Source organism: Myotis yumanensis, unplaced genomic scaffold, assembly GCF_028538775.1.
Source record: "Myotis yumanensis isolate MYYU_CA2020_CCGP unplaced genomic scaffold, mMyoYum1.0.hap1 SCAF_12, whole genome shotgun sequence".
In the NCBI taxonomy this organism is placed as follows: Eukaryota; Metazoa; Chordata; class Mammalia; order Chiroptera; family Vespertilionidae; genus Myotis; species Myotis yumanensis.
In genome coordinates, this window is record NW_027223763.1 from 16,101,480 (window position 1) to 16,112,846 (window position 11,367).

The following is an 11,367-nucleotide window of genomic DNA, read 5'->3' on the forward strand; positions in this document are numbered from 1 at the left end:
CATTGAAGAGCGCACCACTAGTTTTATAATTAGGAAGAGTTTCTAGTAATGGGTCTTACCTTAATACCTCATCTACTTCTGATATTAATATAAATATGTTGTATCTGTATAGAGGTAGATACATATACAGATAGACATACAGCTAGATATATAGATACGACTATAGCATAGAATAGTAAAGTATAGTATAGTATAGTATCGTATGGTATGGTATGGCATGGCATAGTATGGTATGGTATGGTATGGTATGGTATGGTATGGTATGGTATGGCATGACATGGCATAGCATAGCATAGCATAGTATAGTATAGTATAGTGTAGTGTACTATAGTATAGTATAGTGTAGTGTAGTGTAGTGTAGTGTAGTATAGTGTAGTGTAGTGTAGTGTTGCGTGGCATGCTATGGCATGGTATAGTGTAGTATAGTGTATTGTAGCATAGCATAGCATAGCACAGCATAGCGTAGTGTAGTGTAGTATAGTAAATATGGTATAGTACAGTCAGGATGCAGCTTTCTCCTGGTTGGTGTTTAAATGGTATTTCTTTTCCATCAATTTAAACATTTCTTTGTCCTTATATCTGTGAGGTGTGCATTGTTCAATATGTAATGCTGGATATTGTTCATTTTATGTAAAACAACAATTATTATATTTCTGGATATACTGTCTATGGACATATTCTATAATTATAATACACTAGAATTTATATTTTCCTTATTACTATATTTGCCATTTGATTCATCTGTTTCACATATACTCCTCTTGTCTTCCTCTGTTTTAAGTAAATAGATATATTCAGTTCCATTTTCCCTCTATTAACATATTAATCATACATTATTATTATTATTTTATAATTCTTTTCTGTGCTGTATGCAGGCACCACTTTTTACTTTCTACTTAGGTATTTGAGGTATACAATTCAGTGGCATTTAGGACACATATCACCAATATCTCATTTCATGACGATTAAAGAAAACTCTATAAAACATCAACTGAGTATTTTTCAACTGTGAGGAAACAAGAACAAAGATATCTATAAGTCCATGTGGAGAAATATTAGAATATATTGCTGAATGAAAAAAGCAATGTGTGAAAGAGTATTTATAGCATGCTTCTTCTTATGCAAAAACAAAGGGGAATAAAATAGACATGTGTCTGCCCATTTGAGCAGAAAGAAGAACAGGAAGAATGAATTAGAAACTAATGAAATTGTTTACCGACAGGAGTTGGGGCAGAAGAGATGAGGAGATGAGTAGAATTATTTGTGTAGTATTGACTATGCTGTCTTTTGCAAGTAAAACATAAATATTAAAGGTGTTTAATAACGCAAAGTAGAATAAAACAAATCAAATGTACTTAACTATATTTCAAATTAACTCCAAAGTTAGAGTAAAGGGGAAAAATAAATAAGTACCCTAAGATATTTTTGAAACCAGAATTTATATTTATCTTTCAATTAAAAATAAAACACTGAAAACAACGTGTTAAGTTGTACATTGCATGGCATTAACAGTTCAAGGTTCTGAAACAAGTCGCCATGTATCCAATGATTCAGCGCATAAGCAACCATTGAGGAAAAGGCAGTGACCCTCACTCTGGGAAAGGAGCTCTGTACGTGGAAAAGGAGAGGCTGGAAAGGACTCTATGGTGTCAAACTAGAACTGGAGCTATCAATTCAAACTCCTGGGTTTTAAATGTATAAACAGATTGCAATTTACATGTTATATATCATCATCTATACTGTTCCCATCCTCATACTTTCTGTCCTGCTCGGACCCACCTGCTATGGGCAAACATGTTTCTTTTATATATATTTCCCAGTTGGCTTCTCTGAGACCATTTAGGATCCTTGAAAGCAATGAACTCACCCAAAGCTATAAAATGAATAACAACAGTAATGGATTATAACTTAGAGAATACGAATCAACAAATACATAATAATATAAATGAATAAATAAAAAACTAACAGGCATTGGATAAGAATAATTTCCTTTTTTAGGATAGAACAACTAATAAAGAAGAAATTATAGAATTTAAAAATCACCATTTGGCCTTCACATTTGCAGTAATTTTCTCACATAAGAATCACCAATGACAGCGTCACAGGGGAGTTTTACTAAACATTCCAAGAAGAACCAACACTTTGTCTTCAAATTATTCCAAAACATTCAAGAGGAAGGAACAATTCTAACCTCTTTTTATGAGGCCAGCATTATCCCAATTCCAAAACCAGATAAAGACACTACAAAGAAAGAAAATTACAGGCCAGTATTCCTGGTGAACATAGATGCTAAAAATCACAATAAAATATTAGCAAATAGGATCCAGCAATATATTAGAAAGATCATACACCATGACCAAGTGGGATTTATCCCAGGGATGCAAGGCTGGTACAGTATTTGCAAATTAGTAAAACTGATACATCACATAAACTGAAAGACAAAAATCACTCAATGATCATATCAATAGAGGCAGAAAAAGCACTCGACAAAGTCCAACATGCATTTTTGACAAAAACTCTCAGCAAAGTGGGATAGAGGGATCATACCTGAACATAATAAAGGCCATATATGACCAACCTACAGCCAAAATTGTACTCAATGGGCAAAAACTAAAACCATTTCCAGTAAGAACAGGAGCAAGAGGGGATTTACACTTTTACCACTCTTATTCAATTCTAGAGGCCCAATGCATGAAATTCATGCAAGAGTAGGCCTTCCGTCCCCCTGCTGCCGGCACCAGCTTCCCTTTGGCACCTGGGACCCGGGCTACCCTCGTCTAGAAGGTTGTCCAGAAGGATGTCTGGTCTAATTAGCATATTACATTTTTATTATTATCCATAGTACTGGAAGTGCTAGGACAGTGATTAAACAAGAGGAAAATATAAAAGTCATCCAAATTGAAAAGGAGGAAGTAAAATTCTCATTATTTGCAGAGGACACAATATTGCCCATAGAAAACTTTAAACACTCCACCAAAAAAACTACTAGATTTAATAAATTAATTTGGCAATGTAGCAGGATAAAAAATTAACACCCAGAAATCCATAGCATTTTTATACACCAATAATGATCTATCAGAAAGAGAAACTAAAAAAAATCTTATTTACCATTGCAAGAAAAAGGTAAGAATTTATTAATAAAAATGTATCAATAAACTTAACCAAGGAGGTAAAAGACTTGTCCTTGGAAAACTACAAAACAATGCAAAAAGATATAGAAAAACATATAAAAAGTGGAAGAATATATTGTATACATAGATCCGTTGAATTAACATCATTAAAATGTCCATACTACCCAAAGCAATCTATAAATTCAATGCAATACTTATTAAAACACCAACGGCATATTTCGCAGATCTAGAACAAACACTCCCAAAAGACCATGAATAGCTGCAGCAAACTTGAGAAAGAAGAACAAAGTTGGAGAGATCACAATACCAGATATCAAGTTATATTACAAAGATACTATAATCAAATCAGCCTGGTACTGGCACAAGTACACGTATACCGATATGGAACAGAACAGAGACCCCAGAAACTGACTTAAGCCGTTATGCTCACTTAAAATTTGACAATGGAGAAAAGAGCATACAATGGAGTCAAGACAATCTCTTCAATAAATAGTGTTGGGGGGTGGGGGGTGGGGCGGGTAAGAGATCAACCGAAGGACTTGTATGCGTGCATATAAGCATAACCAATGGACACAAGACACTGGGGGGTAGGGGAGGCCAGGGGAATGTCAAGCGGGGGAAAAAAGGAGACATATATAATACTCTTTGTAATACTTTAAGCAATAAAATAAAATTAAAAAAAATAGTGTTGGGAAAATTGGAGAGATGCATGTAAAAAAAAAAAAGAAAGAAAGAAAGAAACCAGATCACCAACTTACACTATACATAAAAATAAACTCAAACTGGATAAAAGACTTAAATGTGAGTCATGAAACCATAAACATCCTAAAAGAAAACAAAAACATAGGCATCAAAATCTCAGCCATTTCATGTAGCAGAAATTCCACAGGTATATAGCCTAGGGCTGTGGTCGGCAAACTGCGGCTCGCAAGCCACATGCGGCTCTTTGGCCCCTTGAGTGTGGCTCTTCCACAAAATACCATGTGCGGGCGCACTTACAGTGTGATTACAACTTCGTGGCCCATGTGCAGAATTTGGTATTTTGTGGAAGAGCCACACTCAAGGGGCCAAAGAGCCGCATGTGGCTTGCAAGCTGCAGTTTGCAGACCACTGGCCTAGGGCAAAAGAAATAAGGAAAAAGTAAACAAATGAGACTACATCAAAATAAAAAGCTTTTGCACAACAAAGGAAACTAGCATCAAAATGAAAAGGGACCCCACTGTATGGGAGAACATATTTGCCAATGATACATCTGATAGGGGATTCATTTCCAAAATATATAACATACTTGTGCAACTCAACAAAAGGAAGACAAAGAATCCAATTGAAAAATGGGCAGGAGACCCTAATAGACAATTCTCCAAAGAGAATATGCAAATGTCCAAGAGACGTGTGAAAAAGGCTCAATGTTACTGTTCATCAGAGAGATGCAAATTAAAATGACAATGAGGTACTATGGCACACCTGCCAGTATGACTATCATCACTAAATCAACAAACAGCAAGTGCTAGTGAGGATGTGGAGAAAAGAAAAACCCTAGTGGGAATGTAGGCTGGTATAACCACTATGGAAAACAGTGTGGAGTTTCCTAAAATAATTAAAAATGGAACTGTCATTTGACCGCATGATCCCACTTCTAGGAATATATCCTAAGAAGCCTGAAACCCCAATGAGAAACAGTATGTGCACCCCCATGTTCATAGCAGCATTGGTTATAATAGCTAAGATCTGGAAACAGCCCAAGTGACCATCAGTGGATGAATGGATTAAAAAACAAAACAAAACACAGTCACATATTTCACAATGGAATACTATGCAGCTGTGAAAAAGAAGGATCTCTTAACCTTTGAGACAGCATGGAGAGACCTGGAGAGTATTATGCTAAATAAAATAAGCCAGTCAGAGAAAGATAACTAATTCATGATCTAACTTATATGTGGAATCTAATGAACCCAATAAACTGACTATCAAAAGAGACCCAGGGACATTGAAGCATGCAGCAGATTGATGTACTTCAGAGGGAAGGGGGACAGGGAGAGATTAACCAAAGAACTAATATGCATATGTGCATAACCATGGACACAGACAATAGTGCAGTGAAGGCATGGGGAGGGGGTGGCAGTGGGGAGGAGGGGATCAATTGGGGAAAAGGGAACATCTGTAATACTTTCAAGAATAAAGATAAATTTAAAAAATAAAATAAAATAAAAAAGAAGTTACAAAATAGTCATGCAGATATAAGTTATAGCATAGGGAATATAGTCAATAATATTGTGATTAACTGTGTGTTGCCCATTGAGTACTGGAAATATCAGGATGAACACTTTATAAAGTACATGATTGTCTAACCACTATGCTGTACATGTGAAACTAATACAAAATAATATTGAATATAAACTGTAATTTAAGATTTTAATTAAAATATTAGTAAAATAAAAATAGGTATCATATGATCTCACTCATATGTGGAATCTAATGGACAAGATAAACTAATGAACAAAATAGATCCAGAGATATAGAAGCATGGAATAGATAATGTATCTTAGAGGGAAGGTGGGGGTGGGGCAGGTGGGAGTTAGGAACCAGGGACCTTATATGCATATATGCATAGCCCATGGACACAGGCAATAGTGTGGTGAAGGCCTGGGAGGGGAGGGTGTGGGGTGGAGGGAGTCAATCGGGGGAAAAAGGTGACAACTGTAATACTTTCAAAAATAAGGATACATTTAAAAAATAAAGAGCTTTTTTTGAGATTTAAGTGAATACAAAATACTTCATATATTTAAAATATACAATTTGAATACTTTTGACATAGGTATACACCCATTAAGCTGTCAGAACCAGGAAGTTTCATCAAGCGTACCTCCAGCTCCTTTTTTTGCTCCTCACCTCTGTCCCCCAGGGGAACTACTGATCTGTTTCTGTCACATCAATTAGTTTGTACCTGCTAGAAGTTTATCTAAATGGGATCATACAGAATCTATTCTTTCATTGTTGCCTTCTTTCACTCAGCATAAGCATTTGGAGATTCATCTATGTTTAACGATGAATAAGTATCAAGACATTTTTATATTCTTTTTGCTCTTTAGATGATTCTTTTTATTGGCAAGTCCTATTCCACTGTACAGATATACTGCAGTTTTTTTGTTCACTCACCTGTTGAAGGGGCTTTGTGTTCTAACAGAGGTCTGTATTGTGCTTTGGGAGCCTGCTGAATGACGTACATTGAAATTGTGGTGCAGAGGCCACGGGCAACTGGGAACATTGTGCTTGCCATCTGGAGACTTGGGCAGAGGTCCTAGGTATCAATGACATTACGGACACTGTCGGCTGGGACTGCAGTTGCAGTTCAGTCTTTGCCCCCTAACCTGTTCCTTCCCAAGGGGCCTGCAGGAAGTTGGGCAATTATTGCAATTGACTAGGAGTCTTGGGGCTGTCTCCCTCTGGGGTCTCTTTCTGAAGCTAAAAGGAGATCACCTGTCCACTGTTTTGAAGCTGCTGAACAGACATGAGAATCTGTAAAGGTCCTCAGACCATGAAAGTTTGTTCCCTTCCCTTTAAGCCTGGGTCTCCTGCAAAGAAACTGAAGATTTGGGAAATAGCACAGAGCACAAGGTATCAGAACTCACAGCCCTGGTATAGATTAGAAGGGACCCAGAAATCTCCATAGTCATGTGTGTGTGTGTGTGTGTGTGTGTGTGTGTGTGTGTGTGTGTTGTATGACTTTGTGTGTGTGTCACTGACACACACTGAATGCCTCCACTGAGGATAAGTATAAGTCAGGGAAGCCTGGAGTTTCCTCAGCGATGTCTGCCTTATTCTCTTGTGTTTGTTGCCTGTGTGCTGCGTGGAAGACCTTGTGCATCACTTGTGATTCGAATGTGTTACTGCCTGTGACTGCAATGTGTGCGGTGGGGGATGCTTGAGAGTTATGTGTGTGCAACTGTGCTGCACACGTGTGAGTGAGTTTTGTGTGTTTTTCATAGATTTGTGTGACATTGACTCACACTCTGGCTGTATTTACTTAGCTTGAGTGTAAGCCAGGGAAGTCTGTAAGTCTCCATCTGGCAAGGCTGTGGCTGTGACAGTGTGTGAGTGCTCTTGTGTGTAACAAACTCACACCTTGACTTCCTTCACACAGAAGGTATGTAGGATGGAGACTTAAAACCAAGATACTGAAAAGGCCAACAAATATCTTGCTTTGATATGTTGGGATTCACCATAGCTACAGACCGGAATCCACACAGGCAGCTCCAAGAAAAGCCCATTTTGAAGATCTGTTGGGGGCCATTTTTCAGTGACTTAAATAATACAGGAGCATCCCTGGAAGCCCAATGTTTTTGAACTTTTTCTTCAACTTTGTTACATAGTTTAGAAACTAAATGCTCATATCTGATATCACACTCAATTCTATGTCTTGTCCCCACTTAACAGCTTTGTGGTCGTAGATGCTCAGCAGCCTCCACTGTCAAATGGGAATAATGACAATCACTGTGGAATCTGGTCTGTAAGGTGCTTAAATACTAGCACATTGTAAGCACTTGGTCATTTGTAGCCTGTAGGAGGCCATGACACCTGACTCTCCATTTCCTGAATGCTAGGAGACAATACCTGGTACACTGACAGGAAAATTATCCAACCAAAGACTCCCCTGGGCCTCCAGGCAGCCGCTTCTTCTCCCTATTACTGAGTGTCTCCCAGCCATCTCTTTCACTCATGGTGCTGACAGAATCAAGGTGCCATTTCTATATTGTTCCCTTTCCTTGAAATGGGTCTCCTCCAGGAGATGTTTGAGATCCTAGTTACTTGCTGGCATTACTTAACCTTGTTACACACACACACAACAAGATCAATGCCAAGTTCCTCTCCCAAGCTTATGGCTATTTTGACATTCAACTTTAGTTTAACCTTTCTACCTCCCACAGGAAGAAATGCGTGAATTCTCTTCCCAGTGAAAAGATGACTAGAAAATCTACCTTTGAGACCAGGTTCCACTGGGTAATGTCTATGTGAAATTGTGTAAGCCATCTCACTACTCCTGTTAGTAAATTAAGGAACAAATATCACCATCTTCTCTACTTGCCAGACACAGAATAAACAATGGTAGATTGAGTGAAATTGAAGGTACATGAAAGCCATTTGCAAAATACTGGGCTGCAGGACTATGAGTGGTGACCGCTGTCTGAGCAGAAGGACTCCCTCTAATGCTGAGACTATATTTCTTAAGGCCTGGCTCTTTTGTCTAATTAAAAAGAGGGAGAAACAGCGGGGTCATAGGAGCAAAGATTCTAATATATCTAAGAAACATGAGAGAATTGAGACTACAGCAGTTACTAACTGTGGCAATAAATACAAAAATGGATTGGTTTGACAGAGTGTTCACTAAATGTCAATTATTATAAATATGAAGATCGGTACTAGAAGTAGTGATGGTCAGTCAGGATACTGTGAATCCTAATGGACACTTCCTGTCCTTCAGGGTCCCCAGTTCTCACATGCCTGATCTCGGGTCTCTCTTGCCATGGATCCTCATTTCAGAGCCAGCTCAAAGCACCAGATGCAGATGGAGATAGATGCACTGAGGTAAGTTTATTTCTTCACAAAAAGATGGATGTGCATTAAGACTTGTCTCACCAGAAGATTTACCCAATGACAGGATGTGAGCTCCGCAATGCTCTTTAGAGGGTGAGAGCTCAGATAAGGTAGCACAAGGGGCTAGGTCAGCTCCTTGGCCCTTTGCGCTGATCTTCTCAAGATGCTTTTTGATTGAATTCCTACATTTGATCTTGGCTTCATTTGGGTAGTTAGCACATCATAAAAATAATAATTAAAATTTTATGTGTTTACTTTATACAGTCACTGTTCTTACATATTCATGTGTCTTGAATTAGAACGCTCTTATTGACTCTAGGAATGTGTGATATTGGTATCTTCACATACTGTGGCACAACATGTAACCACGATAGAATCAGCTCCTTAAATCAGTCGTCCAAGGAGAGATGTCACCAGACTTATCGCACAAGGAATCTGGCCGCAGAGCCTTACCTTTACTCAGTCCTCTGTCAGGGGTGCCCAGAGGATCAGGGGGCAGAGGAAAGAGGTCCTGTGTGTCCCATTTATTCTTGCATCTCTAATTAGTATCACAGTGCCAGGAACCTGGGTGATTAAGAAAATAAAGATGAATTTGTTCTGTTTTCATTTGAAAGAAGCCATATTGGGCATTGAAGGTGTGTTGCTTGCAATGAAAGCTCTAGCAGATTATATGAATGCAAGGAGATGTTATTTTTCTCCAGGAGAAAGTAGGAAACCCTACAGTGGTGACCATAAACACACTTTCAAAGACTCTAGCCTTCTTCACTGTCCTTTCATCCCCAGCAGACAGAAGAGCAGCATGAGGCCTGAGAACCAGAGCAGCGTGTCCCAGTTCCTCCTCCTGGGGCTCCCCATCCCGCCAGGGCAGCAGGGCGTGTTCTTCACCCTGTTCCTGGGCATGTACCTGACCACGGTGCTGGGCAACCTGCTCATCATCCTGCTCATCAGGCTGGACTCTCGCCTGCACACGCCCATGTACTTCTTCCTCAGCCACTTGGCCTTCTCTGACATCTCTCTCTCCTCTGTCATTGTCCCTAAGATGCTCATGAACATGCAGACTCAGCATCAATCCATCCCCTATGTGGGATGCATTTCTCAGTTGTATTTTTTCATTCATTTTGCTGGTCTTGATAATTTTCTTCTGGCTGTGATGGCATATGACAGGTATGTGGCCATCTGTCACCCCCTGCACTACACCATCATCATGAGGGAGGGGCCATGTCTGCTGCTGCTGGCTGGCTCCTGGATTCTCTCCTGTTGCAGTGCCCTTTTGAACACCCTCCTCTTGGACCGACTGTCTTTCTGTGCTGACAATACCATCATCCACTACTTCTGTGACCTTGCTGCACTCCTGAAGCTGAGCTGCTCAGACACCTTCCTCAATGAACTGGTCATATTTACTGAGGGAGGAATGATTTTCTGTTTTTGTTTTGGTGTAATTTTGGGCTCTTATATCTGAATAGGGACCATCATCCTGAGGGTGCCCTCCACTAAGAGACTCTTTAAAGCCTTTTCTTCCTGTGGCTCCCATCTCTCTGTGGTGTTTTTATACTACGGGACAGCTACAGGTGTTTACTTTTTCTCCTCATCATGGGGTTCTAAAGACATAATTGCTTCGGTCATGTATGCAATAGTTACCCCCATGCTGAACCCCTTCATCTACAGCCTGAGGAACAGAGATATAAAACAGGCCTTAGAGATGTGTGTCAGTAGGTTTAAGTTCTTTAAGATGCAATCACTAAATCCTCCTGTTGCAATCAGGAGCACAGTGAGAGATATCTCCTAAAATTATTGTATTGTTGACACCTCTATATTACTTTCTTTTTTTTTCTTTCTTTTTTAACAGAGAGGAAAGGAGAGGGATAGAGACTTAGAAACATTGATGTGATAGAAACATCGATCAGCTGCCTCCTGCACCCCTCCCCCTGGGGATGTGCCCCCAACCAAGGTTCATGCCCTTGACTGGAATCAAACCTGGGACCTTTCATTCCACAAGCCAATGCTCTATCCACTGTGCCAAACCGGTTAGGGCTACTTTCATAGTATATCGATCATCTCGTCATGTATAAGTTGTTATATGGCCATGTGCGCTTCTAGGATTGTTAATAATTTTTTTCATATTTGATAGTTTTTGGTTGTCCATCATCTCTTATATATGAAAAATCCCATGCAAACCTGTTACACAATCATAATTGTGGTTTGTCTCCGTCTGTTATGAGATATCTGATTTTTTGCTTATGCAGTTTTAAAAATTTTATGCTATAGAAGACTCACTTATTTAGCATCATGATCTGCTCCTGGTGATCTTTCTTTCTTTTTTTTTTTTAAACTGATTTTTACATGCTGGCTTAAAGCTGATTGTGCACATCTCTTCCTAATTCACAATCAATGACATCATGTTGTCTGACTGCAATCAGCCATGATAAGAATAATTACACTATGAAACTATGTGCTGCAAAGCCTAGTTGTTAGAAAAGAAGAGGAATGGAGTTTTTAAAAATGCATTTAAGAGCAAACCACGTTGTTTATAATTAGGAAAAGTCTCTAGTAGTGGGTCCTACCTTAACACCTCATCTACTTCTGATAACTATAGATATTTATATCCATTGATATAGTTACAGATATATAGATACAGATAGAGATA

At 39.0% G+C, this 11,367-nt stretch overlaps 1 pseudogene; it reads left to right on the forward strand.

The window, feature by feature from the left end:
- Positions 1–9,522: 9,522 nt before the first annotated feature.
- LOC139021000 (olfactory receptor 1J4-like) lies at positions 9,523–10,509 on the forward strand (annotated as a pseudogene).
- Positions 10,510–11,367: the final 858 nt, after the last annotated feature.